The sequence below is a fragment of the Malania oleifera genome, chromosome 4, assembly GCF_029873635.1.
Source record: "Malania oleifera isolate guangnan ecotype guangnan chromosome 4, ASM2987363v1, whole genome shotgun sequence".
NCBI lineage: Eukaryota > Viridiplantae > Streptophyta > Magnoliopsida > Santalales > Ximeniaceae > Malania > Malania oleifera.
Genome location: NC_080420.1, coordinates 13,671,236 through 13,681,865, shown reverse-complemented (window position 1 = coordinate 13,681,865; position 10,630 = coordinate 13,671,236). Strand labels below are relative to the sequence as shown.

Genomic DNA, 10,630 nt, shown 5'->3' with positions numbered 1-10,630 from the left:
TCTCGAAGTGTTTCTTTCACCTATTTAGGGTCCTTGCATATTCAATCTCTCTCCACCTTATTCTCCAACTCTTTACCTCCTAACTTACTAGATTTTCAAGTGTCCCTTAGGGCAAATTTTGGAAGATGTCCTCATTAGGTGGAGTTTTCTCTCGATCTTATGTCCTTATCCATATTTTCCTCCCATCTCTCAGCAAAATAAAAATTAAAAGGGTTCATTCACTACTTGGCTGCACCACATCTCCACCTTCTCAAATTAAAACTTCGCAACATAAAATATCCACATTCATTCTTAACATCATAAAACTGACGGTAAACAAGATACAACAATCTTCAAATTCTATCTTTATGGCCAGCCCACCTGCAAAACATACCAAATCCATCAAATTAGGTTTGAAAACAAAACATAAAATAAAAAAAGTTAGCACAAACATCAAACTTAGTCACAGAATTACTTCAATTCCACTAAATTTAACCCATCTTTTCAAATTGAGTCTCAATTAGGCTTTAATCTTCTAATTGAAACCCAAATGAACCTCAGTCTTTTCAAAATTTGAGTCTAATGGACATTTAATTCCAAAATTAAGGTCAAATTAGGCTCCAAATACGGAAATTGATGCTCAGCTGAACTTTAATATCTTGAATTGAACTCATTTGAACCTTGAATCCCTAAAACCAAATCCAAATCAAACCCACATGCCACATCCTCACATTAAACACAAATTTATGCTACATGCACAAAATTCTCTCTCTCTCTCTCTCTCTCTAGAATCCTAAATTTCCGTAATTTTAAGTTTCTAAAATATTATTTGAATAATTTAAAGTCTCTCTCTCTCTCCATGCCAGACTCAATGGGAATCAAAAATCAAGAAAATTTCACTAACCCATTTATCATCACATAAAACCCTATTCAAGTTGGAACCGAACAGGTAATTATCTACTCTCATCCCTTGCATATGAAAGTTAAAATGATACTACATTTTTGTTTATTAAAGACATTTTGCTCTAATTCATACATATCGCTTAGAATAAAATTTATTTTGATTTTTTTTGGCAATTTATGACCATTCATTTTTTGTTTAATTTTACATGCTTTAATATAACTTCTTTTTTTTGGCTTAATTTTACGTATATTAATCTCTTTTTCTTCTTTGTTAGAGCATATGTGTGTGTGTGTGTGTGTGTGTGTGTGTATGTGTACATACATACTCTACATCTTTTCAGGGATTTCTATTATATATTTTTCATGGCATGTTTGCTTCTTTATTTTTAACAATTTCAAGCATGAACAAACAATATAAATTCTCTTTTAGCTATCTTCTAATCTTTCTTTGTTGCTTATTTAATCATTAAGCTTTGCTGCTTTTAGGAAAAATTGATTAACATGCCCTTAATTTTCGTGTTTGGGTTACTATGCACAAATTTATCGCCACTTCTATTACTTTTGGCTACTGTAAATTATCACATTCTTGTCTCTATGTTACGATTTTCTTTGTATTGTTTTCAGTCGCTAGTCGGACTCTCTTTTCCTTTTCTTACTGTTAAGCTCTGATCCATTCTACACTGATGATGGCGGTGATGACTATGGGTTCAGGCTAGGGAGTTTCCATGCGAAGAGATCAAACACTTTGAGGGAAAACAAGCAGAGACGATGAATCTAGCCCATGGAGTCAAAAGGAGATTTTTGGGATGGCGACCTTACTCTATGATTTGTGGGGTCGAAGGCTGGAGCGTAGATGAAGGAACAAAGAAGGCCTATTGCTATATTTCAAGTGCCCTTCTTATTTCTGTTTTCATTTCTCTACACTAAAGAAATGAATTATAAAATGCGTTTGGTTGTATTGTTAATGTAAAATTATATTTTTATGATTTTTAATTATTTAGATACATTAATTTCAGAATATTTTAACATTTCTAAATATATTTTATAAAGTAAAGCATTCATATTATACATAATTTCTAATTAAAATTAAAATTAAATACCATAAATTTAAAATATAATTAAAATAAAAATATCAATAAAATGTTTCAATTTTTTTTTAAAATAATAAAAGCCATTGAAGAAAACTTTCTAACTATCTTTCAATTGTCAGATACTATATTGTTCTTGTAAAGTGAATTATAAAATATGATAAGTAAAATAATTATAATAATACTTTATTATAAATATTTTAAATTTTTATTCTTTTGCACTTTTATAATCTTCATCATAAATTTTCAATTTTTATTTGATTCAAGGACAAAAATGAGCATTTGCACCATCACATATTCAACTTGTTTTAGTTTTACAATTATTAATCAAACAAGTTGTTAGTGTTTGGGTTTTAGTTTTTTACAAATTTTAAATATTGTTTTTTAAATTCAAGGTACTTTTTAAATGTGTTAAGAGTTACTAGTTGATGAAAATTAATCTACTTCTGGTGGATGATGCTGATATGGCAGTTGTAATACTTTAGATTAAGCTCGCAAAGGTGATATGGAGATGTTGAATTTTGGGGTTTTATGCCTATCTACCTAAGAGGTATGGAGTACCCTATAATGCTAGAAATGCCTTGCGAAGTTAGGAAAGAAGTAATTAGAATCCTAAAACATAGAAGTCACAGGATGGTAAAAAAAATACATATAAATAGAGGTGAATGGACTTAATTAGAATGGGTAGGGACTAAATAAGAGAGTCTAGGAGAAAGGTTGGAGATATTAGGAAAAAGAGAGGAAGACAGATAAAAAGAGGCACAAAGATCAAATTGATAGTCAATTAGCTTTAGATTCTATTTGCCGAGCCTTTATTAACGCCTATATTGCATGGCTACTTATACATATTCTTAGTTGGTTATTATTCTAATCGTTAGGGATCACAATATCCCTTTAAAAGATACCTCCTGTTAACTGGCGCAAATCCTCAAATCACTTTACAAAAATAGTTAGATCCCACTAATCTTTTAAGGTCTTCACTCATAAGACTTAGTTAATGTCGTTGGAGGTTGTTTGTCATATGTGAGGGCTGTAGTAGTTCTACATCATTGTGTTTGTGTTTTGTTCCCATGTTTTCTATCTTGTTCATTGATTGGTTTTGTGGGTGCTAGGACAGAGTCCATCAACCCCAAACGTATGTTCCCCTTCATCAGTCCCCACAAATTTCACAGCTACTTGTTCAACCATTGGCAAACAATGCACCATATGCGTCTCCGAGGAGGAACATTCAAGTTTCATCAAGGTATCCAACACTTGACAACAAGCATGTTATCACATAACATCTTTAGCACAAAAGGTAATCCTACAGCTTGCATCTCATTCAGTATCTCTCGCATATTCCTTGGGCCATCAATTTTATTGACCCTAACCATATGATAAGTATAACTACTTTTTGTTTTTCCTCTAGTATTCTAAAAAGCTACCTCGAGTTACCTATCTACTATAGTTAGGGGGAATAGGAAAATGACATAAGGTTGGTGGACTTTGCTACTCTAAGTCACTCTCTCCTTCTATTGCTTGGACGGTTGCGCATTGCTGTTGCACTCCACTTGAAGTCCACTATCAATCAGTAATCTTTTGTTAGAAAAATCAAAATAGTTAGCCCCTATTATAAATTCCTGAGCATGAGTCTCGTAAGTTAACAAAGCACCTTTGTTTTTAGGTTGCTTGCCAACTCCATAAATGGGTGGCAAGCCTTCTTCATGTTAGTTCATTCCAATGTTTTAGGGTCCTAGTTGTGTCACATCAAAGTTGGGGTTTAGATATTTTGTTACATTTTTCGATAGCTACTCTGATGACTTGACTTTTTTTAAGGAGAGATCATTCCAAGTTATTCAATATATTTGGTGCTTTCAGTTATGAAATAAGGAATCAATTGATATACTTGTCACAACACTTTGTGATAATAATGCCAAGGAGTACTTCAATACCCAATTCATTACCTATAGGATTAATTTTAGTATAATCCACCAATAATATTGAGCCTACACTCCCTACGAAAGTGGATTCGCAAAGTGAAAAAAAAATAAACATGTTAACAAAGCCACTCATCCTATTATATCAAAAAATATTTCGAAAGTTTTTTTGGGGTGATGTGTGCTCATTACTTGCTCTCTTATTAATAGAATGTCTTCCTTTCCTTGGTACTAAGATACCAAATTTTGTTTTCCAACGGGCTCTTTGTTCTCACTTCTACCTTGTATATCTACGGTCATCATTTGTCCATCAATTATGTCCAAAATGCATAAGTTGAATCCTAACACCATTGAATATATTTTTATAGGCTACTTTTGCACTCAAAAGGGATAGCGATGCTACAGCCTACTTCACATCATTTTTTTGGTTTGTGCTGATGTTGCCTTCTTTGAGTCTACACCATGCTATTATAATTCCTTGAGTCTTACCAAACTTGATGAGTCTTCCTCTACCTAGCCTTCCAAATTCTACCTTACTTTCTCTGCCCAGTCCTTATTGCTGACTTTTTGAGTCCGATATCTATTTTGATGCTGACAAAACACTAGTATCTTATGTATGTTTAAGTATGTGAACAGGTATTATTTACTTTTTGAGTCCGATCTCTGTTTTGATGCTGACAAAACACCAGTATCTTATGTATGTTAAGTATGTGAACAGGTATAAATTTCAGCACACATAAAATCAAAGGATTTGGAAGCCAGAAGAAAAACCAAGATCATATGTATCTGGCGCATTCCATGAACGAGCAAAGAAGAAGAAGAAGACTGTTTAAATTGTAAATGCATTTTTATTTTGATTGGGTCTGTAATAATAATCAAAGGTCTGTAATAATTAATGCATGACATGCATGGTAGGAACTATAAGCTCAAAGACCTTAGATTGACCCTAGGTCCCTACACAATCACTTGGAAAAATTCCCTCTATTCTACAAATCATAATCATGCAAACAGGGGAAACTTTTTTCAAAAACAGGACCTAGTTGTTAAGTTTGAAAGGACTCAAGGCGACCGAAACTTGTGCATTGAAGACGCCTCAGTCGACCAAATGAGTGAAAAGTCAAAATAGATGACTTGGCTTGGGCAACCTAACCGAAGTTGAACTAAACCTTCACGGTCGACCGAACCATGAATACCAACTTTTTCACCTTCCCCGCGTGCCCGAACATTACGTTCAAATATACCTCAAGCGACCGAAATGAGAAATTCGGCAGACTGAACTATGAACCAGGCGACCGAAGCTCGAGCATTTGGAAAATCGCCTTGGTTTAGCCACCTAAACCCGCCCTCGGGCACCCGAAGTTGAAAATTCAACTTTTCCAACTGTGAGTGTTCGGGTGACCAACCCTAAGCTTCGGGCGACCGAAACTCTTGGGTTACCATATTTTTAACTACGGTAACTCGGGTTAATTAAGGTTAAAATGTTTTAAAACAATTTTAATTATCCTCTATGTGTCCAAACGGTTACTTTTTGAGTGAAGGCCACATATATGCTCCCATTTGCAAAGATTAACAATCAATTAAAGATTTGATTAAGAAAATTTCTCTCTGAATTCTCTAGTGTTTTTCCTTCACATACAAGCCTAAATACTCCTCCTTTACTCATTCCCTTGAAAAATCATATTTAGTGAGAGTATTGTGAGGTATCCTACACTTCCTATACAAGCTTATACACTCATTGTTGTGATTGCTTGTTGATTTTATTGAGTTAAGCTCAAAAGTTTTTCCCCATAGATTTAATTCATAAATTCATTTTGTGGGGAAACTTATTAACTTGTGAGTCTTTACATTTTTATTGCAAGACTCGTGAGCTTGTCTTGTGTTTTCTTTGAAGAAATTAATTTTTGACAAGCTTATGTTCTAAATATCTCTTGTACTTGAGTTTCTAGAAATCTTTTTGAGATATTTGATTATACTTTTGAAATCTTTAAAACCCTATTTGTGGTTGATATATATATATATAGTTTCAAAGATATTATCATAATACACTCTCACACTTTGATTGTCACACTGACATTATCTTGAAAGTTGTAATATTGTCTTCACTGAGCTTATAGAACTTATCATTTTGAAAAGCATTGGTCATACTGGTACAAATCTGCTTATTGGAGAAGCACGTATTTTTGAACACGAAATTTGCATTGATTATTTGTTGTATTCCAGATGTGGCCTAAAGGGGTGATAATCTAACCCGGAAGGATTGTATGTAAAGGTTGAGGTCAACCCTAATAATTTGGTTTGGTTGTAACCAGTGCCGCTCTACTTGTTAAGTGAGCTGTAGTGGAATCCTTCGGCTTGCGAGCCGAGGCGGGGACGTAGACACGTTTTTCGAACCTCGATAACATATCTGGTGTTATCTTTACTTTAATCGCTCTACTATACTGTGCATGCTTGGTTGATTTACTTGTGCAAATTTAATTCAGTTGTATTTATTAGTTTATTTTATATATGCTCTCGATTGACCCTAGGTTTGTGAAATACTGCTGCTGGCTATTTGACCTAAATGAGAAAAACTTTAAAGATCCAATTCACCCTCCCTCTTGAGAATACACCAATTCCAACACTATCTTGCATCTTCATCCATTTTAACTCCTCATTGTCAAGACTATTATGATTTGCAAGCATATACCACAATGCAAGGGAGGAGAGCCTCCTCTCCTCCAACTTCTACTTCTTTGCCTTTTTGTTCCCTCACTTGGTGATCCTATTTCCTAAGATACTGATCTTTCTATGTTGTTTGGAAAGGTAAATGCACTGGTATCCAACATCTAATACACAAACACACACACACACACACTCTCTCTCTCACACACACATTTGCTATGATTTCTTGTCATCTTCATATTATTGTTTTCTCAGTATTCTGTCAGACCATTACTCTTCCTATGTCTATCTCTAAGGTCTTATCTCATTCTATATAGAGGAATGAGTAGTTGAGACGTGTGTTATAGAATGGTAACACTTGGAAACAAGTACCTCTTCCTACTAACAAGTATGTGGTTAACTGTTGTTGGGTGGATACTACAAAGATCAAACTTGATGGTTCTATAGCTTATCTAAAGGTCTGTCTTAGGGCTAAAGGATATACTCAAGTATATGGTTTAGAATGTTCTGACACTTTCTTACCAATTACCAAACTTACCTCAGATCGTTTTAATCTCCTTAGCCATCATCTATTATTGGCATTAGTTATATGTGAAGAATGTCTTCTTACATGGAATCTTTAGGAGGGGGTCTAGATGGAGCAACCACCTAAGTTTTTTGCTTAAGAGGAGTCATGACCACGTATGTTGTCTAAAACATCTTTATATGGTCTAAATCAATATCCGAAAGCATGTGTTTGGTAGGTTCACTACTGTTTTGCTAGAGTAATTTGGCCTTTAACAATGTCTAGCTAGCATATCACTCTGTATTCTATTATCATATTATCGCTGGTAGGATTTTTCTAATTGTTTATGCAGATGACATTGTGATTACTGAGAAGGTATCCAAAGTCTAAAATGGTTTAACTTTGATACTAAAGATTTGGGTTTGTTAAAATCCTTATTGGATATATATGTGTGTGTCTGTGTCTGTCTTTTTGTGTGTAGAAGTATCTAGATTTGGCATGGAAACCATCTTGTGATAAAGGACGTATGTTCTAGACCTTTTTTATAAGCATGGGCATTGTAATGATACACCTATGTACAAACATAGGTGATGTGCTAGAGGCTTGTTGTACAGTTAAACTACTTTACAATCACATGACCAAACATATCTTTTTGCAGCAAGTGTAGTGAGCCAGTTTTTAGATACACCTTGAATTTACCACAAGATGCTATCGTTCGTATCTTGCAATATTTTAAAGGTGCATCAGGAAGAGGCTTCTTGTATTAGGATTGGGGTCACACTTGTATTCTAGCTTTAACAAAACCTATGTTCCTTAACAGGGTATTGTATGTTTGTTGGTGGTGACCTAGAATCTTGGAAGAGTAAGAAATAAAAATTGTAGTGACCTAATAGTTTGAATATAGGGCCATGGCACACACTACGTATGAATTGATTTGGCTGAAAAACATATGGGAAGAACATAGTTTTCCATATTCTCAGCCTAATAGAATATGTGTGATAACCAATATGCTTTTCACTTTGCCTCCAATCTAATCTTCCATGAAGTTGACTATCATTTTGTTCTAGAGAAAGTTGTGTAGGAGCTCACAGTAACCAATCATGTCAAATCCGAACACCAACTCGCTAATCAATGTGTCAACTAAAATTTTAGGTAGTTTGGTTAAATAGGTTTGTAACAAATTAGGAGGTATGATATCTATGCTCTAGGTTGAGGGGAGTGTTATAGATTATTAGTTATTTAGTAGGTTACCTATGTTAGTAACTAACAATTGGTGAAGGTATTATGGTCATTGTGATGTGCTTGGCATATATTATAAATAGTGTGAGAGACTTACCATAATTATTAGGTCTTCCAATTTACATAATGCTTTAAGGATATTCTCCTAAATTGTAGTATGACAAAAAAATAATTTACATAACCAGTAGGACTCAAGATGGGACATGGATATTCTTGTTTGCTCAAACCAGAAGATCAAATTTTTATCTGCTACTATGAAATTCACAAAAATTTCTCTATCTTCTCCCTAGCTAATTTCTTTTAGAAACAGGCTTGTGTCTATGCTTGCCATAAGAGCTGCATTCCAACTAAATCCTTGTAAGGGAGAAAGTGTAAATGATTTTTTGTGGGGTAAAGTTGATTTTTCATTAAGTCCACATATGACATGCTAAGGATGTATGATAAAAATGCTCCACCCTTCACTTGGTTTATAAGAGGAGGTCTACCATGATAGAAAAAGGTAAGAAAGCAATGTATCAGCATAAAGGGAAACAAAGATACAAAGGAAAACAAGATGATAAAGAGACAACATACTTTAGAATGGTGTATAAAAATATAATTGATAAATGGACTCTTCATTGCACTTCCTAGCGGCGCCCAATATCTAACAAGCAAAAATTGCCCAGAGTTCCATATGGCACCAATCTTCACCAAAACAAAAAGGGCACTTTATTCAATGTATGAAGGGTTGAGCACTAGTTCTTCATTGGACTCGCAGAAAATCATGCACATGTCAGGATTGAGAGTCTTGTACGGCCTTCTAATCTGGAACAAACTGTATTTCAATCCTGTTTGAAGTCAAAGTTCTGATAAAGTCTGAATCTTGAAGAGAACTCTATCCTTCCAAATAATGTGGCTCCTAAAGAAAAAATCTGCGTGGTTTAGGAGATGATGAAAGAAAGATTTGGTGGAAGAATTAGTTAGAGACTTCGAGTGGATAACCCATCTGAATATGAGTCATAACTCAACAAAAACTTATAGTGGAAGATGGTGTGGATATACATGGTTAGACCTAATACCTAATAGATTTAAGTTTTTGGTCAAGTTGGTACTCACTCATATATATCAAGCCCATGCAAAGACTCACCCAAATTCTAATAATAATAACAACAACAACAACAACAACAACATCAATAATGATGATGACGACGAAAACAATGCATAAGTAAAGAAATCATGAAACTAAGATTGTGGTTGGTTCATAGAAAGCCTTAAGAAAAAATGAGTTGTCATTATAAAACAAGTTTCTAAGTGACACTAAGAGGTCATTTGTTTCCCATCTTTCCATATTTTCAGGAATGTGATGCCCACAGCATGTGGAACCTAGGAGGGCATTTGTTTCACCACATCTTTCAAGATTCTTAGGAATGATGCTCATGGTGTTTGGAATCTAAAGTGGTGGACATTCACATTATTATGGAGAATGAAAGAATTCTCATGACACATGGGCATCCTATCCACACCTTCTCCAATGAGTAAGTTTCATGAAAATCCTACTTTTTGGACCAAATTGCCCGCACTATTTTAAATTTTAGATAATTATGTCCCTATAATATAATATAATTACACTCTATTATTATATTCAAAATAATAATTATTAATAAGTTTAGAGTAAAAATTTAGATTAGCATAAATATTAATTATTTTAATTATAATATATATATATATATATATATAATGCTAATTAAAGATATTAATTATAAAGTTTTAATTAAAATTTCAATTATAAAATATTAAAATGGCAATTAAAAATATTAATTAACATAAACTATTAATTAATGCACTAATTGGATATTAAGAATGTTAATTACAAAGATTCTTTAGATAATTTAATTGATTTTTAATTAGATAATATTTAAAATGACTATGAAAAGTGTTACTATTTATGTTAATTAAAATTTTAATCAACATTTATAATTTATTAAATAAAATTAATATTATTTTTTTTTTTGTAAAAAATTAATATTGAAGGCAATAAAATGTATAAATATTAACTTATATATTAGTTTTTTTAAAACAATTTATTTTATAAAACAAATGAATATTAATCAACATAAACATTAAACACTTTTAGTAGACATTCTAAATATTATCTGATTAAAACTAATTAAATTTTTTATTGATATTTTTAATTTGCACTTTAATATTTTCTAATTAAAATTTTTCATTGAAAATTGATTTACTTTCTGATTAAAAATTAATTAAGTTTTTAATTAAAACTTATAGTTAATATCTTTAATTAAAATTTTATACATTCTCGAATTAAAAAATAATTAATTTTTATAATGATTTATAATTTT

At 32.7% G+C, this 10,630-nt stretch overlaps 1 protein-coding gene across 3 annotated transcripts in view; it reads right to left on the bottom strand.

Annotated features, from left to right (window-relative positions):
- Positions 1–225: 225 nt before the first annotated feature.
- The window catches only part of LOC131152612 (calcium-binding allergen Ole e 8-like), a 29,645-nt gene continuing 19,240 nt past the window's right edge, over positions 226–10,630 (bottom strand). Inside the window, exon 2 of one of the 3 annotated variants that reach the window (XM_058104358.1) lies at positions 226–360. The gene's annotated coding sequence lies outside the window, so the exon portion shown is untranslated. Of the gene's footprint in view, positions 361–8,729; positions 9,203–10,630 lie in introns of those variants that run through there. The other 2 variants (XM_058104360.1, XM_058104359.1) reach the window with 2 other exon arrangements.